The 11111-nt window shown below is 38.9% G+C and overlaps 1 non-coding gene across 1 annotated transcript; it reads right to left on the reverse strand.

The window, feature by feature from the left end:
• Nucleotides 1-10568: 10568 nt before the first annotated feature.
• LOC127742923 (small nucleolar RNA R71) lies at nucleotides 10569-10676 on the reverse strand. Its single transcript, XR_008004276.1, has one exon. It is a non-coding gene; the product is annotated as a small nucleolar RNA R71 (small nucleolar RNA).
• Nucleotides 10677-11111: the final 435 nt, after the last annotated feature.

The raw sequence follows: 11111 nt of genomic DNA on the forward strand, positions 1-11111 counted from the left end.
CACAGGGATTGATTGATCAAGCAACTTTAATTAGAAGAATGTTCTAGTTAAGCGAATTCAGAATTTGGGTTGAGATTTGCAAAAAATAAAATGGCGGGAATGTAAATAACAGAAAAAGTAAATGCTAGAATTAAAGGGCTGAAAGTAAATGACTGAAAGTAAATTGCAGAATTGTAAATGGGAATGGGGTGTTTGCTCATGAAAGTAAACGCAGAAATTTAAGAGAATGGGTGAGATCGAAATTGGGGAGTTCATTGGGCGCAGGAGATGTTGCAATTCTCTGGATCAAGTTCATTTTTATCTCTTCCTCAATCAATGCACTTATTGATCTCCTTGGCAATCTTAATTGATTGAATTACAATTTCTTGCAATTCAATCTCTCAAATCTTGATCAATAGCCAATTCCTTGGTCAATTGCTCATGAGAAGAGATGAAGTGTGGTCACTGATTATACCACATGCATTTCCCAAATCAAGTATTGAGAAGATTATAGTCACATATCCATCCAAACCCAATTTGGTCCAGCATGAGAAAGCATTTCTAGCTTGATCTCTTCATTTCTCTTTCAAGGCTCAAAAGAGATCCAAGTTTGAATAGCTTCTTTTCCAAGATAACTACCCAATGGGATGAAGATCGAAAGCTTTCAAGTAAAATCAAGAGAAAAGATAGAAGAAGAATAATGAAAATTAGTATTGATCCATCAACTTACAACAGAGCTCCCTAACCCAATGAAATGGGTTTAGTTGTTCATAGCTCTAGAAATCAAAATCAAAGATGGAGAATACATGATAAAGCTAGAAGTGCAGAGAAAAAAATAAAATACAAAGAGTAGTTCTATTTCCTCGCTCTCCTTCCGTCCCCTCCGTCCCCTCAACAATTCAAAGCTACTCCTATATATACTACTCTTCTCAGCTTCTAGTTGGCTCTTCAAGTCTTGGGCCTTTGAATCTTGAGTTTGAAGCAGTTCTCTTCTTCATTTGGGCTTGGTTTTACTTGCAGAGAGAAAGTGTGAAGTGGGCAGAGACTTTAGCTCAGGACGTTAGGGGTGTTAACGTTTTAGTGAAAGTATGAGTTCGAGAATGTTAGTGACACTCAACATTGTCACTAACGTTCCAATGTACCCCTTTGCCTCACGTTAGATCCCACGTTAATTAGGTTAACGTGGCTTCTAATGTGGCCTTGCCATCCTTCGAGAAGGTTAGTGACACTCAACATTGTCTCTAACGTTCCAATGTGCCCCTATGTCTCACGTTAGAGTCAACGTTAACTGGGTTAACGTGGCTTCTAATGTGGCCATTCTTAGCCATCCCTAATGTTAGTGACAATGTTGAGTGTCACTAACGTTGGCTCATCTTTCATTCATCATCGTTAGCCTTCCACGTTAACTAAGTTAACGTGGAAGTTAACGTGGCTCCTTGGGGTTTTGTGGTTGCTTCCAACGTTAGTGACAATGTTGGGTGTCACTAACGTTGTCGACCATCCTTGCCTCTTACGTTAGCTCCCACGTTAACCAAGTTAACGTGGGAGTTAATGTGGTATATTGCACCTTAGGCCAACGTTAGTGACAATGTTGAGTGTCACTAACGTTGGCTTTCTTCCCCCGTTTAACGTTAGAGGCCACGTTAACTAAGTTAACGAGGACTCTAACGTAGCCACTTATGATCATTGGCCAACGTTAGTGATAATGTTAAGTGTCACTAACGTTGGCTCAAAGTCCCTTCCTCACGTTAGAGTTCACGTTAACTTAGTTAATGTGACTCTTAATATGGCTTGATCAACATCAACCCATAAGTCCCAACCTATCTACTAATTAGATTAGTAGTGGCTTAGTGTCAATGGGTATCAAATTTATTACCAAGGGTTCTCAAATCACCAATTCATTGAGACCCAATGACTCAAGGTCACTTAATTCCCTTAGCTTAGGCCAAGAGTAAGAAAAACTACTCAAAAACTAAAGAAAACATTTCATCAAACACCTAGTGTGCAATAAAAGTAAACATCACAAAATGCAAGAATTAATGAAACCTATAACTAATACAAGTAAGAGATCAACAATAGCAATTAAGGTAAACATAAAAAGACATAGAAACATGGAATTGCATTGAAGGAAAATTAAAATCAACAAGAGTTCATAACCATAAAATGGCAAAATAAGAAAATTAACAACAAGAAATAGAAGAACAAAGGTGTAACAATAAGAAATTCAAAGAGAAAACTAAATCAAAACAAGAATTAAAAGATGAATTTGAGAGAATTAAACATAAACTACCCTAAATTCTAGAGAGAAGGGAGAGCTTTTCTCTCTAGAATTCTATCCTAAAACATGATCAAAACTAAACTATGACTACTTTTTTCCATTCCCCCTTCAATCCTTGGGTTTATTAACATCAGAAATGAGTTGTATTGGGCCCAAAATGAGCAACAAATCGCTGGCCACGATTTCACTTTAGTGAATCACGTTGCTCCATCGGCACGTATGCGTACAGTGCGCGTACGTGTCCCTATACGTCAGGAAACTATGACAAATTTTATATCATTTTGAAACCCCGGATGTTAGCTTTCCAACGCAACTAGAACTGCCTCATTTGGACTTCTGTAGCTCAAGTTATGGTCAATTGAGTGTGAAGAGGTCAGGCTTGACAACTTTACGGTTCCTTCATTTCTTCATGAGTTCTCCCACTTTGCATGCTTCTCTCCTCACTTCTTCCATCCAATACTTGCCTTATGAACCTAAAATCACTCAACAAACACATCAAAGCATCGATTGGAATTAAAGTGAATTAAAATCACCAATTTAAGGGCCCAAAAAGCATGTTTTTACACTTAAGCACAATTCAAGGGAGAATTACAAAACTATGCTATTTCATTGAATAAATGTGGGAAAAGGTGATAAAATCCCCCAAATTAAGCACAAGATAAACCACAAAATTGGGGTTTATCAGGCCACTGCCAGGTCACTTATAGATGTTGAGCAAGGGGAGTTGATATTGAGAATACATGATGAAAAACTCACCTTTCATGTCTTCAAGCCCTCACAAGAGTCTGAACAAGAGAACAAAGTGTTGAAGGATGATCACAGTAAAGTGCCCTTGGAGGAAACTAGCAGTAAATCACAAGCAGGGCCTCTGGAGATCCCCCTTGGTATAAAAGTAAGAAGTTCAAGTGATACAACAACCAGGGAAGCCCAAGGAAGAGTTGAAACCATAAAAGTCAAGAGAAATAATCAACAATGAGCCTCTGGACACAAGAATCACCAAAGCACCATTTGAAGGAGAGAAGAACAGTGGGAAGAAGGTACCAAGGAGATGGAAAAACAAAAAGATCCCCATGGAGGATTTCTCTCCAGGGGACAAAGTGATATCAATCCACCACCCACTAATCCCATCTCATCTTCTTACCGTCCCATCTCAGCTGCCTCAAGTGTACATCATCAATAAAATCTTATCCTTAGAGCATGTAGAGATTCTTAAGGAGGCAAGCGGAGACAGATTCATTGTAAGGGGAAAAGACCTGAGACATTACAATCCTCCGTGGCAGAAGCCAACCGTCAAGCTAATGATGTTAAAAAAGCGCTCCATGGGAGACAGCCCACGTTTTACATTTTTAGTTACTGCTTTATTGTCAATAATCAATGGTTTTCTAACAAGACTTTAGGCTTTCATGGACAAATTTAACTACTGCATATAGTACTTTGAAACATATGTTTGATTCCTAAGTTTGGTGTGCCTAAGGGCACTCTAAGATGGTTTTCTAAGCATAATAATCATATAGCCATCTTAGGATATGCACCCATCCATTTTCTTGAAGTGTACAATCAAACATTAAGTTTGGTGTTATACATATACTATAAGTTCAAAGAAGGTCAAATTTGTTCTAAAGCCAAAATTTAATGAAAGATGAACCATATCCTGCATTATTTTGAGTTACGTTTTACTTTCTAGCATAGAAAAGGTGTTCCTTATAATGCATAAATCGAAAGTGACAAGAACCTCATTGAATTTTTCACATGAACCATTTGGTGGATAATGTAACACCCTAATTAGCCTAAACTTTACCTCGCGTCGTAAAGCAAAGGTTAATCAAAGATTACGATAGTTCTAAGCTCATATATATAATATATAGAAAGAATAGTATAATCTAGATGCCCATGAATAAGATAGCTGGTGCACGAAAATTACACTCACACTATGTAATTCCGCACAACTAACCAGCAAGTGCACTGGGTCGTCCATGTAATACCTTACGTGAGTAAGGGTCGATCCCACGGAGATTGCTGGCTTGAAGCAAGCTATGGTTATCTTATTATTCTTAGTCAGGATACCAATACGGTTCTTTAGTTTCGATTGTAAAAAGTGAAAGAGCATGAAATGAATAATTGTTACACAGTAATGGAGAATGGGTTGGAGTTTTAGAGATGCTTTGTCCTTTAAATTTCTGCTTTCCTACTGTCTTCTTCTTCATGCACGCAGGTCTCCTTCCATGGCAAGCTGTATGTTGGTGGATCACCGTTGTCAATGGCTACCAGCCGAACTCTCAGTGAAAAGGGTCCATGTACATGGCTAATCAGCTGTTGGTTCTCGTTTGCATTGGAATAGGATCCAATGATCCTTTTGCGTCTGTCACTATGCCCAACGTTCATGAGTTTGAAGCTCGTCACAAACATCCCCTCCCAAATCCTACTTGGAATACCACAGACAAAGTTTAGACTTTCTGGATCTTAGGAATGCTGCCAATTGGTTTTATCTTATACCACGAAGACTCTAGACTCATGGATTGAACGCTCTGTTGTCAGAAGAGGCAGTCAAACTTGTGAGCCAGAAACCCAAGAGATAAGCGTTTAATCTAAGGTAGAACAGAAGTGGTTGTCAGGCACGCGTTCATAAATTGAGAATGGTGATGATTGTCACGGATCATCACATTCATCATGCTGAAGTGCGAACGAATATCTTAGACTAGAGACAAGTGAGATTGAATAGAAAACAGAAATACTTGCATTAATTCATCGAGACGCTGCAGAGCTCTTCACCGCCAACCATGGGGTTTAGAGACTCATAATGTCAAAGATACAAGTTCAGATGTAAAAATGTCATGAGGTACAAAATAAATCTCTAAAAGTAGTTTATATACTCAACTAGTAACCTAGGTTTACAGAAAATGAGTAAACTACGATAGATAGTGCAGAAATCCACTTCTGGGGCCCACTTGGTGTGTGTTGGGGCTGAGCATTGAAGATTTCACGTGCATAGGCCATTCTTGGAGTTAAACGCCAGTTTGTAACCTGTTTCTGGCGTTTAACTCTACTTTGTAACTTGTTTCTGGCGTTTGACGCCAAAATAGGACAGAAAGCTGGCGTTAAACGCCCATTTGCGTCATCTAAACTTGGGCAAAGTATGAACTATTATATATTTCTGGAAAGCCCTGGATGTCTACTTTCCAATGCAATTAAGAGTGCGCCATTTGGATTTCTGTAGCTCCAAAAATTCCACTTCGAGTGCAGAGAGGTCAGAATCCAACAGCATCAGCAGTCGTTTATCAGCCTCTGAATCAGATTTTTGCTCATGTCCCTCAATTTCAGCCAAAAAATACCTGAAATCACAGAAAAACACACGAACTCATAGTAAAGTCTAGAAATGTGATTTTTGCATAAAAAATAATAAAAATATACTAAAAAATAGCTAGATCCTACTAAAAACGATATTAAAATACCCCCAAAAAGCGTATAAAATATCCGCTCATCAATAGCTCAAAAACAGGATTTAAAAAAAGCACAAAATGTACTAACAAAGCTTCTAACCTAAAGCACAAGAAACAAATACAATATAAAAAATATCATAGTGTAATATCATAAGGAATCTAGCCACGGCTCGTAGAGTTTAAGCCGGCTAGCCATATATACAGACAAAATAGAATCTGAAGCTTAAAACAGCTTATACAAGTTTTTCTCTCTCAAATACAAGCCTCTTGGCAAAAGAAAAGTACAAAAGTGAGAGATATATATATATACACAAAATAAATCAAAAAGACTCCATGAGTAACAGTATCTTCCGCTTCTGTCACCATCCAAGCAACTCACCGAGGTGGGTTGTGACCTGCATATGAAAAACAACAACAGAATATGGTATGAGAATCGAAAGTTCTCAGTATGATAACAGTGTCCAGTGATGTAGGATATAAGACCCCGGGACGCCAAAGACAATTCTAGACTTCGTATCCATCACAAGATTTCAATCTTAAGGCATACTAAAACAGTAAAGCATATATATAAAACTATAATACAATAAAAAGGTAATCTATCTTAAAGGATTTTCTAGTCTAACAAATCTCCACTATCCCACAGCCTTCACTAACCTATCTTCCATGCGATCCCATCGCCACCGCCTTCCGAACCTCCTCAATCCCAGCAGAAAGCACAATTATATACAATGCAAGTAAAACACAAGTATTGCATGTAAGGCAAGTAATTCAAATAGTGATTAGGCATATTATACAATTAGGCAAGCAATTACAAGTCGGCAAAGCAAATAAACAGATAGAAAATGCACATGATGAATGCCTGTCCTACTGGCTGTGATATTACATTGTCGATTCAACTGCCAACCCGACACACCTCCATGGAGATGTCGCTCTTCGGAATCATCATTGGGAACCCCCGAGATATGGTGCTCGGATCACCGTCCAAGATTTTATGCCTGCACACTCTATTAATTTGAGGGGATGCAAGCGGAATACTCTTGCCACAGACCTCACATCTCAACGTAAGTGGGATTAACCACCGTCCTCACGCCGCCACCGCTACCTCGATAGGCGAGATTAACCACCGTCTCTGTCGGGCGCATAGCGTCTCATAATCTCAATATAAAACAGTAGTTCAGTGATTTTTCAGAAAACATTTTCAACACATCAATGAATCATCATTGCACATTCGAGTCCTCAACTCATTTCAACCACTGTCCAATCAAAATTTCCATTCTGAGTCCTCGACTTAGCTTAACTACTGTCAATTCACATTCTAGTTTCAACTCAACAGTTCATCAGTTCTCATTTCATATACCAATCTAACTTCACATGCCATCAAACCATCTTTAGTACACTCAAAACCTAAGCCTCCGTTTTCTAATTTTTCATAATAATATCAACTAAAACTCTTAGGTTATTTCCCATGTTCTCATACTCAAAATTAAGCCCAAAAGTCTTAAAATAGTGTCACAGAAGCTTACAATCTTGTTGGGAAGGTGAAATAGTTGAAAATAAATTTAAATTTGAGAAACAGGGCGTGTGCGTACGCACAGGGGTGTGCGTGCGCACGCCCAAAGAGATTTTTAAAACGTGTGCATACGCATAGAGGTGTGCATACACACAGGTACTAAATTTTACAATTCTGTTCATTCGCATAAGTTGTGCTAGTGCCCTCTACAGATTGCCCTTCCCAATGTGTGCGTGCACTGATGCCAGGGCATCTAGGCCAATTTCACTGACCTTTTCTTTACTATTTTAGGGTAGTTTCATGCATTTTCCTAGTAAATAAGGCAAGTTTTGGGTGAAAATACACTTACACCTTCATTTAAGCAACTATTGTGAATTTTGCATGATTTCATGAGATTTTTTCCAGAATTGCATGATAATTTGATGATGCATAATCTCATGACTTTGGCTAGAGCTTTGATGCACTTTAATTGCTTGATTTCAGGACAAATGAAGCATGGAAGAACCACGTTAGCATTCACGTTAGCTTAGTTAACGTGACTACTAACGTGAGATGGCAAAGAGCTTGCAACGTTAATGAGAAAAGTGATCACCAATAACGCCTGCGAAGCCATTCATAGCTTATGTTAAGAGCCACGTTAACTAAGTTAACGTGGTACTTAACGTAGAAGAAAAAGAGGACTCCACGATAACGAGAAACATGAACTCCAATAACGTTTCTCCTCAACGTTAGTGGTAAAAGTGAACACCACTAACGTTGGGAAATTAGGCAATGCCCCACGTTAAGAGTCATGTTAACTTAGTTAACGTGAACTCTAACGTGGAAGAGGATCAACAACGCCAACGTTAGTGACACTCACTTTTGCCACTAACGTTGGATCATTAGCATTGCCTACGTTAACTCTCACGTTAAGATTGTTAACGTGAAAGTTAACGTGGAGTTGGGATCAAAGAACCAATGTCAATGACACTCACTTTTGTCACTAACGTTGGGAGATGGCTTCATTACTACGTTAAGAACCACGTTAACTTAGTTAACGTGGGTTCTAACGTAGGGACTTAAGGCAATTAGAGCGTTAGTGATAAAGGTGAGTGTCACTAATGCTCTCGAAGGTGATAGATGCCCACGTTAAGAGCTACGTTAGCCAAGTTAACGTGAGATCTAACATAGGGGCAAGAGACAAGCAACGTTAATGGGAAAAGTGATTCCCATTAACGTTTGCGAAAAGGGGCACAAGCCAACGTTAATGGGAAAGGTGAGTCCCATTAACGCTGGCCAAGGATTGAGTAAGAAACGTTAGTATTCACGTTAAGATTTCTAACGTTGGAATTAACGTGGGTACATAAGGGTGGAACGTTAGTGGAAAAAGTGAATGCCACTAACGTTCTCGCACCCAAAATGTTACTCAACGTTAATCCCACTAAATGCCCAAGCCTAATTCATATTTCTCTGCAAGCTGGGCCCACTAAAGATGAGAATTGCTTCAACTCAAGGTCCAGAGCCCACATCCAATACTTGAAGAACTAACTAGAAGATCATGAGGAGTAGTATATATAGGAGTAGTTTTGAACTAGAGAGAAGCTTAGCACTTTTGGGAACTACTCTCTGCATATTTACTTTTCTGTACTTCTAGCATGGATTCTTCTTTTCTGCCATTTTTCATTCCTAGAGCTATGAACAACTAAACCCATTTCATTGGTTTAGGGAGCTCTGTTGTAATTTGATGGATCAATTATAGTTTTCATTCTTCTTCTTCTTTCCTTTATCTTGATCTTACTAGAAAGCTTTCGATCTTAATTCAATTGGTTAGTTGTCTTGGAAAAGAAACTCTCCATAATTGGATCTCCTTTGAACCTTGGAAAAGGGATGAGGAGATCATGCTAGAATTACTTTCTCATGTTGGACCAAATTGGAGTTTGGATGGATATTGTGACATTTAATCCTCCCAACACTTTGATTTGGAAATACATGTGGTATAATCAGTGACCACACTTTCATCTCTTCTCGTGAGCAATTAAATCAAGGAATTGGGCAATTGTTCAAGCTTAGAGAGATTGGATTGCCAAGGAATTGGAATCCAATCATTTAAGATTGCCAAGGAGATTAATGAATGCATTGATTGAGGAAGAGATGAAAATGAACTTGATCCGGAGAATGCAACATCTCCTAAACCCAATGATCTCCCTATTTCTGATCTTACCTATTCTATTTACTTGTTTCATTTAATTTTCTACTATTTACCCCAACTCCACATTTAAGATTCTGCACTTTAATTTCTGTTATTTACTTTCTAGTCATTTAAATTTCTGCATCTCAATCTAAAATTATGTTTAGCTCAACTAGCATATTCTTCTAACTAAAGTTGCTTGACCAATCAATCCTTGTGGGATTCGACCTCACTCTATTGTGAGTTTTACTTGACGAAAATTCGGTATACTTACCGAAGGGAAATTTGTTGAGAGACAAGTTTTCATGCATCAAGTTTATGGCGCCGTTGTCGGGGATTGATTTTGAATCAACAATGATTAAGTTTGAAGATTACTAGATTGAGCATTTTTTTCTTTTTGTTTAGTTTATTCAGTCAATTTCTGTAGTTGTTTTGATTTCTTCCTCACCCCTGCACCCCCTTAGTTTTGTTTCGTTCTTCATTTCTTTGTTTATTATAATTTTGCTCACTAACCCATTAACTTTTTGATAAATTGCATCACTCACACTAACAATTACTCTAACAAGAATAATCTTCACTATACCTCCTGTTGTGCAATCTGTTTGTTGTATGACAGGGAGAAGAGAAGGAGTCTCAACATCCTTTGATTCAGAACCTAAAAGAACCCTTTGGAGACTAAAAAGGGAGGCAAGAGGAAAAAGAATTATTGCTGCTGAGGAAGAGGAAGAATACTTTGAACCCAACATGGAAGAGAATTTGGAGAACAATCATGAAGAAGAAGCTCATAATCATGCCAGAGAAGGCCATGCAAACCGGGCTTGGCAAGAAAGGAAGGTCTTAGGATCCTATATCAATCCTAATCCAGGAAACTGTGGAAGCAGCATTCAGAAGCCCACCATACATGCCAACAATTTCGAGCTAAAACCTCAGCTCATCACCCTTGTGCAGAATAATTGCTCATTTGGAGGAGGTGCTCAAGAAGACCCTAACCAACACTTGACCACCTTTTTGAGGATTTGTGACACGGTGAAGTCCAATGGAGTCCACCCCGATGTCTATAGGTTGCTCTTGTTCCCCTTCTCACTCAGGGACAAGGCATCCAAGTGGCTTGAATCCTTTCTAAAGGAGAGCTTGACTAATTGGGAAGAAGTGGTGAACAAGTTTTTAGCAAGGTTTTATCCTCCTCAAAGGATCAATAGGCTAAGAACTGAGGTGCAGACTTTTAGACAACAAGATGGTGAGACACTTTATGAAGCATGGGAGAGATTCAAAGACTTGACAAGGAGATGCCCACTAGGGATGTTTAATGAGTGGGTCCAACTTCACATCTTCTATGAAGTTCTTTCATATGAGTCAAAGAAGGCTGTTGATCATTCATCAGGAGGTTCTTTAAACAAGAAGAAGACCATTGAAGAAGCCATAGATGTCATTGAAACAGTTGCTGAGAATGACTACTTCTATGCTTCTGAAAGAAGCAACACTAGAGGAGTAATGGAGCTGAACCACATGGATGCACTGTTAGCCCAAAACAAGATGATCACCAAGCAGCTAGCAGATCTTACCAAGAAGGTGGGAGAGAACCAAGTTGCAGCAGCCATCACCTCATCACCAGCTCAAGAAGGAGTAAACATAGGAGAAGAAGGTGACTGGGAGCAAGCCAACTATGTGGGAAACTCACCTAGGCAAGTCCATGATCCATACTCCAAAACTTACAACTCTGGATGGAGGAATCACCCCAAC

The sequence above is a fragment of the Arachis duranensis genome, chromosome 1 (assembly GCF_000817695.3).
Source record: "Arachis duranensis cultivar V14167 chromosome 1, aradu.V14167.gnm2.J7QH, whole genome shotgun sequence".
Lineage (NCBI taxonomy): Eukaryota > Viridiplantae > Streptophyta > Magnoliopsida > Fabales > Fabaceae > Arachis > Arachis duranensis.